Here is a 13,767-nt window from a genome sequence, read left to right on the forward strand (position 1 = left end):
TATATATTTATTTTATATATATTATATTATTTTATCGTTATTATTATTAAGTAAGTAAAATAGTTAATAAATATTTTTGGATCACGGAAATGAAATGACCATTATCAACATGGTCAATCAATAGAAAGGTAACAATTTAAAATTACTTATTGAAATAATATGAAATATTACCTACTACTGCAATTACTTTGTAACAATTTTCTGAATACATTAATATAATATCACAGCACATAATTCCACCCATCTTAATGTCATTAATTACTCCACTGATGACTTAACTCGATTAATTTTCACCGAAGTCCGCAATTTCGAGACGGGCTAACGAGGATACGAATATCTGCAGATATAATTTCAACAGTAATTGCTTTATGACTAAACTAACGGAAAATCAATTTAGGAGTTTTTAAGACTATTAAACTCTGTATGCGAAATATTTCAGTTACAATTAAAAAAAATATTCAACAGTAATAAATTATAAATTTTAATTATGCGGAATACAAATTTAACGATTATTGCCACTTCTACTTTAAGCCTATAAATAATTTATAAATATAACAGAAATTCGCGACTGGCTAGAGTCCAAATCAGAGCAAAATATTAAGGCCAGTGGCAATATGCACGAATTTTTTTTAATGCAGTTTTGTTGCACCTTCTCTTAAAAACGGAGAAGAAGAAAATAAAATATTCCAGAGCGAAAAAGAGCTTCGTTTGTCAATTCAATATAGGAATTTAAATTATTTTAGGAATCAAATCGAACTTGGTAAATTGATTCTACACAGGTGCAAAAAAATAGTCGCCTCGAAAAATTGGAAGAGATGAAAAAGGGGATGGAATAGACTCTTTAGATGGCGGTAAAATGAGATCAATGAAATTGAAATTTCATTGATAAAATAAAACTTGAACAGACAGGGGCTAAAGGACTACGTGAATAGGCTAGATTCGCATAGCATAAATTACTGAAAAATGTTCTGGTCTGAATGTTCTGAAAGTATAAGGGGCTATACATAAATTATGTAACAGCTTTCAAGCCAGAAGAAGATATTACGATTTTTTATATAGGGGGGAGGGAGGTAAAGTATACTGTAACTAAATATTTAAAAGAAAATCAACCCTATAGAAAATTCATTTATCCCAAATTATAGTAAAACGTTAAAGGTCAGTATAATTATGTACAATATACAAGATTGTAATAACGTTATAAAGACTTTGATATCGGTATATTTAGATTAGTATTTGGAATTTTCCACCGTTCTATACAGAATTACTCGTAAAACAAAGCCTTTTTTACCATTTTTGAGATTACAAATACCTCTTAAATTAAAATTTGACATGGCTACTGACTAGTCCAATATTTTTTATCAGTCCAGCTATTCATCCCGAATTTTTCAGACGACTAGTTCATCCCCTTTACAATTGAATAATTATTAATTTTGAATTTTTATAGCTAAAAATTATGTGATTAAAATTTTTTAAAATATGCAGTTCAATTTTGAATATTGACAATTGAAAATTCTTCAATATTTAAATTTTGGAAATTTAGAAGATTCCAAATTGAACTGTATTCAATTGTATAGATTTACAATAAAGAATTCTTCAACTGTGTACTGTGTGAACTGTGAAAGTGAAAATGAGAGCCCGATTTTTTTCTTAATTGTAATAATTTTTTACATATATGTAACATTTTATATATACAAATGAATAGTCATCTAGGTGTCTCCGGTAGTAACTAAATTGAGTTTAATAATTCTTTTTTTTAATTTTTGTATAATACTTTTTCGTATAACACACTTTCAATATAAATGTTTGCATTTCAGTATTAATTTCGGATGTCTTCGCCAATGTGAGCGACTAACATAATTTTGAAACCACTTGTGAATTTGTGATAGGTCAGTGAACGAAATTCAAATGATTGCTCAGAGAATCGTGCAATACCTGTGATTGAGATTTTCATTAGAATGGTATGAGCATTATAACCGTACAGTGAATTCGACAAACCGCAAGGTATAGTTAAGCCAGACCAGGAAAAACAAAATACGCGATAGACTAAAATTTAATAAGAGACTTAATCGGATCGATGTTACTCTAAGTGGGGTTTCATTCAACTTGCAACACAATATTTGATCCATAGAGAACTATAAAAGAAAAGAGGAATATTTTTTACTGTCAAATATACTATAAAAATAATCAATTCCACTTTTGTTGTTTCAAAACTATATTTTTAGACAACACATTTTTTCAAAACAGTTAAATAGTTTTCAATTCTTATCTAGAAATAGAACCAAGTGTATACGTTGATCTGCAAATTAATATGCATAGCTGAATAAGCAGCGCTTTTAAAGTGCGAGTGAAACTTCGCTCCCTGAAAATTGTAATCTAACTCAAGCCACCTGCATGCTAATTGCAAAACTTCTAGTAGGAACTGGGAATTCTGGTCTGTATCAGCTTGCTAAGAGGGGAGGAAAGAAAGTAAAATAAAACTTTCTCCTCCAGGATAATAACTTCCATTTACACTTTAGGAATGATCTTTTTAGCACTGAGCCTACGTGAACTAATCAAATTTGAAAATCGTCTGCTTGTACAGAAAGTCTTTATTTTCAAATGAAGTTGGAGTAAAATGCAATTTGGATAGTTTTAATATAGACTGTAAAATTCGTAATGTAATATATTGTCTATTGCTTTTAAATAGTATCAAGTACATCTTTAAAAATTAAAAAAGAAACAGATGCAGGTTTTTGTTACCTCTTTTCTCCTAATTGTGCAACCGTAACAGGCGTGAACGGAAAGTCAACCTTTTTCCCTTGCCCCTCCGCAGGCTGGTATGCAAAGTTATCAAAACTGAAATCACGACGAAACTGCACTCGACCTGTTTTCATTTCATCAACTTTTCTCAAATGATATCAAACATTGTCTGTTATAATAATTATGTCAGTCCTGATATCGACCGCTCCATACAATACGGAATAAAGTTCGTAAAAATAATCGTAAAAAATAATTCTATGTACGGTTATTCATAATATTGAAAAAGTCGAACAATTTATCATATGACTTTTTTTATAAAACTAAAAATTACCAGAGTTATAGCATTTATAAAATTCCAAAAATACACGAAAATGAGCCTTTTAAGCCAATTAAGGGACAATATTTTTTTTGATTTTTTTGATAAAGTTTTGATTCCTCTAGGATCAAACCGAGGGCCTATGACAAAGCCACTGAACGCGTCCTTGGGTTGCGGATAGAGGCTCCCTGTACGAAGGGTTTCTGCTGAATATGGTTACAAAAATAAATAGGCAGTCGCGGGCAATTGTCCAGGGGTGCTCCCGAAGGAATTAACCCCCAAGTGGAGGTGTGAAAACCGTGCCGAAAGCTGAATGGCACCTGGGTGAGGTGTCCAGAACGGTGACTCTGGGATACCGGGCGACCTCTCAGAGTACGCAGCCTTATCCTTGCGTGCGGGGCTCCACAAGGATGGACGAACCCCTTTCCCTAGCTTCTCGTGGGAACAACAATGACAACACCAAACATAGTTGTAGTAAGAGCGGTTCGAAACAACAGAACGCGCAGGGCTCCCGGCAATCGGTCGGCCAACAATGCTGACCACTCTAGAGCTGAGGAAGCCAATGAAAATGGATTCAATGCGATGGATCGGTGGGATTTCGTGACCTTTAGGTTGACGAAGCAACTGAATCACGACTTGCTAGAGTGCTACGATGCGAGTGTGGCCCCTGAACGGGGTTACATGGCACAGCTGCATGCTCTGTGGTACGAGAAACGCCCGGAGCTATCGCACTTTTCGCTGCAACGTCTGCGAAACCATCCTGAACTACTCCCAAAAAGGGGCTATGTAAGCGGAACGCCTACTCTACTACAGCTAGAACGATCCGGCAATAGAGAAAGAGAGGCGACACTAAGACCAACCGCGGGCAGGCATCCAATAGAGGAAGAGCGATGCTTTATGACCCGGAGAAATCCGGGTGAATGCGGAGAATCCGACTTCTGGGCTATTAATTATTGTGTATAATGCAGCGAGAGCTTTGGCCGATGCGAACCGTAAAACAAAACCAACGGTTGATCATAAGACTAAAAGACGAATGCATCAACTTGCCATAAAGATAGGCTGAGCAAGACAGTCCACGTCCAGCATTCAGTGTATGATTGACTACATTACATCTGGCAGGAATTTTACCGTTAAGGTTCGAAAGTTCGCGCGCGAACTCCGGACCCGTTATCACACACTGAACAAGTCAAAGCTGCTGAGCATCAGGCAGCAAATTCTTGAGAGAATACGGATACGATCTGACGCTAAGAGAAGTCTAGAGCGGAGGGAGAGGTGGGTCAGAGAAAATCGACAGTTTCTCTCTGACCCATCTCGACTCTTCCAAGTCCCTCCAGTTACTGTCGAACAACCGCCCAAACCAGAGGAGGTCGAAGTATTTTGAAGAAAAGTCTACGAAGTGCAGCATAGACTGGACGAAGACTTAGAAAATATAAATAGCTTTAAGGAGTTATGTGATGCCTTCATAACACCTAATAGAGAATGCCCACCCATCACTACCGAGGAGGTGAAAAAAGCATTGAGAGGGATGAAGAACTATTCCGCACCGGGACCAGATCGTATCAAAACCTTCTGGTAAAAGAAGTTTCCTTCAACCCATTAGCATTTAGCCCGTATTTTTACCTCATATTTAAAGGCGGAAGAGCCGATTCCCGAGTGGTTGGTAGAAGGGCGCACAATACTCCTGCCGAAAATAGGCAACTTAGCTGAGCCGAAGAATTACAGGTCAATCACTTGTCTGAGCACACTGTATAAGATATTCACAGCTATCCTGAACGATAGGATTGTTCGGGCTATTGAACCTGTGTGGTAAGAAATGTATGAACAACGAGGCTCAAAGAAAGGCGTGGCGGGATGTCGGGAGAACCTGCTCATCGATAGATGTGTTTGCAAAGATGCTGCATTTTATCAGCGTGACCTATCGATGGCCTGGATTGATTATCGGAAAGCTTTTGTTTCGACTTTCCATAGACCTACATTCAAAAGCACAATGCGGCGCTAAGAGTGCTTTATTACCATCTCTGTCACTCTTACGGCATTAACCCTAACATCGCTCCTCTAAATGCTGCTAGGGAAATCGAGTAAATTGTCGAGGACGGGAAGTTCCGCATAGACTGGAACTTATATTCTCGACAATTGTTTCTGTTGCTCACTCGAGGCCTGACATGGTTCTTCTTGACTTCGAAAAGCGAACCATGTTCGTTATTGAATTTTCGGCACCAGCTGATAAAAACGTCATAGCCAAGGAGAAGGAAAAGAAAGATAGGTATCGAGACCTTATAAAGGAGTTGCAATGATTGTAACCGAAATATTCTGTTAAACTAATCGTCCTTATTATCGGCGCTCTTGGAGGTGCCAAGCTTTCACTCGCTAATGGCCTAAAAAGCATCCCTGCGTGTCAAGAATATGCTAAAACACATGCGGGAAAAATGCAGAAGATGGTAGTCCTTGGGTCGCTCCGTGTTCTTAGGGTGCACGAGGCTTTTGTTGGATCGTCGTATTGATTCCGTTACAGACTGTAACCACCTAATGAAAACCACATAATGAATTGTAGAAAATTTATTTCTTCTCTCTTACGGTCACGGAAAAATAAAAACAAATTAGAGCTATCAATTCAACTCCATTTATTTTTAGAACAAAAATTAAAACTTCGACGACGTTTCGGCATCACTGCGTGCCTTTTCAGAGTATCTTAGTTTAAAACGATTTGTAAGCGAAACAACAATCATTCCAATTTTGGAGTCAATACGTGTCAATTTTTTTGGGTTATAATTAAAAATAGTTTATACGTTATTAAAGTTGTAAAAAAGTAAGACTCCAAACATTTATTGAGGATGAGTAAAAAGAGAAAGCCTCATTAAATTGAAGAGGCTTTTTTTAGCGTAAAAACTACATTATTAACGATTATGAGACCGTTCTAAGTGTTTTGGAAACAACGAAGAACATATGAATATATATGAATATATGAATAGTTTTTCTACAATTCATTATTGCATTTTCGGCCAAAGAATGGTTTGATTTGAAGCACGAGTTACGCGATGAGAATGTGTTCATTAAAGCCAAAGGAGCTTTAACAAAATAGAATTCACAATCACCAAATTACTGTTGTTCGTAATTTCACTTTTGAGCGCGAAGCGCGAGAATCAACAGTCGCGTGCCGTAGGCGCGCTCAAACTTGATTTCAATTGCATTTATCAAGGTACACACACACACACACACACACACACACACACACATATATATATATATATATATTCCTTAATATGAAATCTCTAAACGATATTGTCGATTTCGATTGTCAAACTATTCGATTTTCATTGCTATATGCCTGAGACACGAGTTATGAATGGGTTAGACAGAGTTGGAAAATATTGAAAAAATTGTCACGATTGCTCGTTCTTTGATAGCCACACGCGTGCGAATGGGACACTCGTGAGTCACCGTGAGTTAGACAGTAATGGAACGTTACAAGCGTTTTCTTGAAGTTAAATGATCCCAACGAATCTGGTTTGATCTGCGCTTGCATGGATTTGAGTGACGTTCTTTGGCTACGGTGCGCGTCTGTACTTGATTTTTAAATACGTACGCGAACTAGAGCCAATGAGCGACGCACAGTTCAAGCATGCGCAAGTATTTTTGGATTACTGTTTGGAATAATAATCGGAACAAATTTCGAGGTCGGTAATACTAATCAACGCTTCTCATTTATCACCACCTTTCCACCCCTACCACTGCAATCGCAATACAGGGCATCTGCTTCTTATTTATGATCGAATTCTTATTTCAATTTAAGCCTCTCTGCTTGTTATTTATGATCGTATTTTTATTTCAAGTTCAGAAAGAACATTTTAAAGCCTTCAAAGCATTCGAACGAGCTATCTGGACCATGAAATATATCTACCTGAGTGCCTTCGGAGAATTTCTCCGAGCTTCTCAGAGCTTTGAGAATCTTTAGCATATACTCTGACATTTCTATCGGTAGGGTTAACATATATTTAATTATAAGTTAATGTTTAATCTATTATTTGTTATTAATATAAAGATTAAGATTAAGTAATATTTCTATGAAGCATGGAATTTGGTATTAAAGTCCATTGCTGGTGGAAAATGCGATAACAACTTTTGAAATTTTGAGGTTAGGAATTAATTTTAGAATACAAAAGCGAACTTCTGGTCGCAGAATTAGATAATTTTGGCCACTTTAATGTAAATCTTCCGTATATATCTACAAAAATCTATGAAATATTATTTTTTGCTATGAAAGGTTACGAAAATGTACTACAAAAACTTTAAGAAAGTTAAGCTTTTACTGAATTTTTTCTTACAAATTACACAAAGATTTCATTCAAATTTATAAAATGTTTGGAGAAAAAAAACAGAAACTATTTTAATCAGGATTAAAATAAAAAATAGCTTTTTATGTTTTCATCTTACGTCTTTTTGATATATTTGTTTACTGCGAGCAGTTCGCTCTTGAATTGCAAAATGTAATATTAACCTCAAAATCTCAATAAGTTGCTACCGCATTTTTTATCAGCAATGAAATTTTATAAAAAATTTCATTCATCACAGGAATAATACTTAATGTTTATATTGAATGCAAATAATAACTAAAACATTAACTTATAACTAAAAATACACTAACGTTACTCAATATCAGAAAAGTACCATTAAACTCCTTGCACTTGATCTTCACAACAAAACAGCTGTCTGAAATGTATAGGCTTCCAATGTTTTATTTGCTTTTAAATAATATATGGTTTAAGAAATGTGGGATTGAATGAATTATGTTCAGGTTTATGGATGTATCGGGTCTTCACATTCATATTTATAACCAAAAATACAAATTTTCAACAAAATACGGGAATTTTCAAACAAATAATTCCATTTTTAACTAAAAAAATCAAGTTTCAATAAAAAATATCAAATTTTAAACAAAAATAGAACAATTCAGTTTTTAATATTTTAAATTTAATATTCAATAAAAAATGAAATTTTCTACAGGTTATTTAAAATTTTAACCAAAGCAGGCGAATTTGACAGCAAATAGTAAAAGTCTTAACAAAAAAGATGAAATTTCAATCACAAAGAATTATTTTCTATTTAAAAAATCTTTTTTAACAAATAATAGAATTTTCGACTAAATTAATTTTCAATCCAAGTACAATAATATATAAAGTATTTAAAATAAGATAGAGGTCACTTCAATTCAGACAGGTCCTACACATTATATAGCAGAATCTTTCAGCGATTAACATTTTTTATAGTAAATTATGCAGTACGTTTTTTCTGATATAAGACAAAAAATAGAATTTGGACATCTATGTTAAGAATATTAAAAAAACAGATTAATTCTTTAACCATAAAACAATTTTTAACAAAAAAGATGAAGTTTCAATTAAGGATATCAAATTTTAAACAAAAATAGAATAATTCAGTTTTTCGTTTATAAAAGTTAATATTCGATCTAAAAAATGAAATTTTCTACAGGTTATTAAAAATTTTAATTAAAACAGATTAACTTGACACCAAATAGTAAAAGTTTTGACAAAAAAGATTAATTTTTAATCACAACGATTAATTTTTAATGAAACAAAATTTTCTAAAAACAAATAATAGAATTATTAACTAAATTAATTTTCAATGCAAGAACAATATTATAAAAAGAATTTAAAATAAAATAGAATTCACTTATAACCAGGCAGGTTCTACAAATTATTTAGCAGCATCTCTCAACGATTACAATTCTTTTATAGTAAATTACATAAGAAGTTTTTTTCCGATCTGAGACAAAAAAAGTAGAATTTGGGCATTTATGTTAAGAATAATAAAAAACAGATTAATTTTTCACCCATAAAATAATTTTTAACTAAAAAGATGAAGTTTCAACAAAAAATATCAAATTTTAAACAAAAATAGAATAATTCAGTTTTTAGCTTATAAAAGTTAATATTCGATCAAAAAAATGAAATTTTTTACAGATTATTTCAAATTTTAATTAAAAGAGATGGACTTGACACCAAATAGTAAAAGTTTTAACAAGAAAGATGATATTTCAAACACAAAGATTAATTTTCTATTTAAAAAAATTGTTTTAAACAAATAATAGAATTTTCAAATTAATTAATTTTCAATGCAAGAACAATGTTATCGAAAGTATTTAAAATAAAATAGAATTCACTTAAAATCAGGCAGGTTCTGCACATTATTTAGTAGAATCTCTCAGCGATTAAAATTGTTTTATAGTAAATTATGCAAGACATTTTTTCCAATCTACAAAAAAAAGACGATTAGTTTTTAACCAACAATGATATAATTAAAATTTTCCTTAGACATTAATTTTTAATAAACAAAAAAAATCAAGAAAATAGTTCAATCCTAAATAAACAAGATAAGATTCTAACAAAGAAAAATAATTTTCTACCAGAAAAACGAATTTTCAAATGAAAAAATTAATTTTTAATTGAAAGCATAATTTTTCATCCTGAAATTGAGCAGTTGAATTTTTAATCAATTTTCAACAAAATAGTTGAACCCTTACCAAAAAGATCAGTTTTCAAACAAATAGTGGAGTTTTCAACTAAAAAAGATAAATTTTTAATTAAAAATATAAATATATAAAACCAGAAATAGGATAATTCCTTTTTAGTTAAAGGAATTATTATTTAACAACAAACAATTAAATTTCAACAAATTAATTGAAATTTTATTAAAATAGATGCTTTTGATGATACATGCATAGTTGAACTTTCAAGCAAACAGATGTATTTTCAACCAAGAAGATTAATTTTATATAAAAAAAAATTTTGAAACAAATAATTGAATTTTCAACCGAAAAATATCCATTTTTAATTCCAAATTTCAGTATTACACCAAAAGCGGGATAGTTAAATTTTCAGTTAGAGAATTTAATTTTTACCAAAAAAACGGAATGTGCAACTTAATAGTTTTGCTCTCAATCACAAAGATGAATTTTCAAACAAGAGGACCAATTTCCTATCGAAATAACGAATTTTCATCTAAATATGTGCATTTTCAAACCAAAGGGTTGAATTTTCAACTACAAAAGATCAATTTTTAAGTTCAAATATGAATTCTCTACCAAAAATGATATAATACAATTTTATCTTACATAAATTATTTTGGACTAACTATGAACGAAATTTTCAAAAAAAATAATAATTGAACCCTCAATGAAGAAGATGAATTTTCAACCGCGAAGGTTAATTTCCCTGTTTAAAAAGACGGTTTAAAAAAAATTATATTTTTAACAAAAAAAGATCAATTTTTTTAAATACCATTTTTCTATCAAAAATGGTATAATCAACTTTTCTCTTAAAAAAAATTAGTTTTTCACTAAAAAACGAATTTTTCATGTACAAGAATAAGAGAATCTTCGAAACAAAGATGAAATTTCAATTAAGAAGTTTATTTTTCTACCAAAAATAACGAATTTTCAACAAAATTCTGAATTTCTAAATACTGCATCAAAACAGATAAATTTATTTCCAAATAGTTCAATATTTAACGAAAAAAGGTCGATTTTAAACCAAAAGGATTAATTTTCCAACGAAACATAAAAATTAAAATAATTTAATTATTAAGTACAAAAGGTCAATTTTCAATTTAAAATATCAATTTTCAACCAAAAATAGTAGAATAGAAATTTCTTTTAAAGAAATTTGGTTTTGACAAACTGAAAAGGATTTTTTTAAATAACTCAAGCCTTAATGAAAAATATTAATTTTCAACCAATAATATTACGTTTCTACAAAAAATTACGCATTTTCTACAAAATCTAGAAAGTTTCAAACAAATACATGATTTTTAACTAAAAAAAATATCATTTTTTAACCAAAAGTAATATAAGTAGATTTTGTCTTTATAGAAATGAATAAAAAAAAGAAATTTGAAGAAAATAGTTGAATTTCCAATCAAAAAGGTTCATTTTGAACCGAAACAGATGAAATCTCAATTATGAACTTAATATTCAACGAAAAATTAAATAGTTCAGTTTTTAGTTAAAAAAATAATTTTCAACTTAAAGAAGTGCAATTAAAAAAATCTGAGTTCTCTACCAAAACAGATTGCAATTAAAAATATCAATACGTTTTCAACAAAAAATGGAATGTTAAATTTTCACTTCAATAAATTAATGTTGAAAAAAAGGAATTGTCAGAAAAATGGTTGAATCTAAAATCAGCAAGAAGAATTTTCAAACAAGAAGATTAATATTATACTAAAAAAAAACGAATTTTTAACAAAATCCATACTTTTCTTAACAATTAGTTAGACTATTTTTTCGTCATAAGAAAATTCTATTTTCAAAAGATTAATTTTTAACCAATAAGATTAATGCTTTACAAAAAAGACGAATTTTGAACCAATTACTTGATTTTTAAACTATAAGGGAACAGTTTTTAAAAATTTTTTGTTGAAAATGTTCAATAATTTAGATGAATTTTTTTTATGTCTTGACTAAAATTGTTTCTTGGTTAAAAAGTCATCTCTTTGGGTAGAAACTTGATTTTCTTACTGAACATGAACACAATGAAAATGTATCCCTTTAAGTTGAAAATTCAACTGCTTTTTAAAACTTGCCTTTTTGGGTGGAAAACTCAACAATTTTGTAGATATTTTTCTTTCTTCCTTATTTGTTCTGGAACTTTGCGCTCGATAATATATGCATATATACATCTACAACTGTAATTTGGTAGCTGTGAATTATCTTTTGTTAAAGCTCCTTTGTTGAGGACTCAATTATTTTGTTTAAAATTTGCATTTTTTGTTTGCATTCCACTACTTGGTCACATGTTAAACTAAATGAGTAAAAATGGATCTTTTTTGAGTTGAAGATTCATCATTTTATTTGAAAATTCTTTCTTTCTTTGGTTGAGAATTAATCTTTTTTGTTAACATTTATCTAATTATCTTAAGGTTGAACGACCTTTTACAAATAATTTTTTTTGTAGAAGATTCATTATTTTAGTTAAAAATGTATCTCTGGTTAAAAATTAAAAAATTTTCTTGAAATAAATTTTTTTATTCAATTCAGCGGTTGTTGTTTTAGAATAATTATATTTTTTAGTTTTTGGTTGCAAATTTATCTACTTATTTAAAAGTTTAACCATTTTGTTAAAATGTTATATTTTTGGATGAAAAAGTAACTATTTGATTGCAAATTCGTTCATTTTTTAAAACTGAAAATTAAACCTTTTCATTTTCAGTGTAAACGGTTTTGTTAAAAATTTGGCTTTTTAATGAAAGATTTGGATTTGACACCAAATAGTTTAACTTTTAACCAAATAGTTAAACTTTCAACCTACAAACATAAATTTTAAACTGAATGGCCAAATTTTCAAACAAAAAAGATTAATCTTTAACCAAAAAGAGTTGAATTAAAAAAAAGAATTCTCAATGAAAATGCAGTGGTGGATATCTTAAAACAAAAAGAAAAGATTTTCAACAAAATATTTAAATTTTTAACCAGAGTTGAATTTTCGAACCAGCATGTAAATTTTCAACAAAGTAGTTGACTTTTTAACCTTCAAATATGAGTTTCAAATAGAAAATGTAATATTTGATATTTCAACGAATGCAGATGCAGCCAAGAGATGCTTTGTAAAATAAGGAAACGAATTGTCAATCATAAAGATTAATTTTCTATAAGAAATTCGAATTTAAACAAAAAGTAGCAACGTTACTTTTTTACACAGACCATTAATTTATTTCCGAAAAAAATAATTTAAAAAAATAGTAAATTTTTAAACCGGAGATAAATTTTTAACTAAAATTATGAATTTTTCAACTAGAAAGACGAATTTTAAACAAATAAACAATTGCCAGTTAGGAAATAAAAAAATTTGTCCCACTTCTTAAACTTTGAAGTCAAAAGACTATTTTTCTGTAAAACAGTTAAAACACCTTGTCCCTCAATTTACCACCATCAACCAAATTTTTTACAACACCTTCACCCCACATGATAATTTTTCCAATAGTTATTTGTTGAAAGTGTTATTTTGAATACAATATTTCATTAATTTCAATGTAATTTGAAATATAATAATTATTATTTTAATTTTAAACAAAATGTTTATGTTTTTCATAAACTTTAATGTGATAAGTCCAGGGGAAAGTAGGAGACTTAACTAAGCCCAATAATCGATAATTGCAAGAAATTTTCCTTATAATGTAGTGTAATGATTTGGTATAAATCGGAATAATGAAACAGTTATTACTAAAAATTTTATGACATTGAACGCATGAACTAATGTTGGGGAGACTTAACCAAGATTTTCAGGGAAGAGTTTACCAAGTGGCAACAAGCTTATTACATGTGTTTTTCAACATATAAGGTCATTGCTGATTATTACAATGCGCCTTCAAAAATTTTACTAAATTGATTTATCAAAATTGTAGTGTAAAAATGCAAAGTTCATTATTTAAAGAATGTGATTATCATCAACGTGAGCTACAAAATCGTAGTAAATGCTATTCATCAATATTAGATGTAAATTAATACTTAATAAAGAAAAGCTCATTTCGAATAAAATAGTTCAATTTCTACCTAAAAATAAAGAATTCGCTGAAATCCATACAGAACTCATCTCTTGATGTCTTGTATTATTTTATACTAATATTTTGTAACATTTATTAAATATGTATAACATAGAAAAGATAGGCTTTTCATTTATTCTTTTTATAAATAGGTGCAC

General features: G+C 30.1%; 1 protein-coding gene across 2 annotated transcripts in view; it reads right to left on the reverse strand.

Annotated features, from left to right (window-relative positions):
• Positions 1–13,767, reverse strand: part of LOC117174134 (neo-calmodulin-like) — a 338,301-nt gene that overhangs the window by 163,810 nt on the left and 160,724 nt on the right. The window lies entirely within an intron of this gene.

The sequence above is a fragment of the Belonocnema kinseyi genome, chromosome 6, assembly GCF_010883055.1.
Source record: "Belonocnema kinseyi isolate 2016_QV_RU_SX_M_011 chromosome 6, B_treatae_v1, whole genome shotgun sequence".
Classification (NCBI taxonomy): domain Eukaryota; kingdom Metazoa; phylum Arthropoda; class Insecta; order Hymenoptera; family Cynipidae; genus Belonocnema; species Belonocnema kinseyi.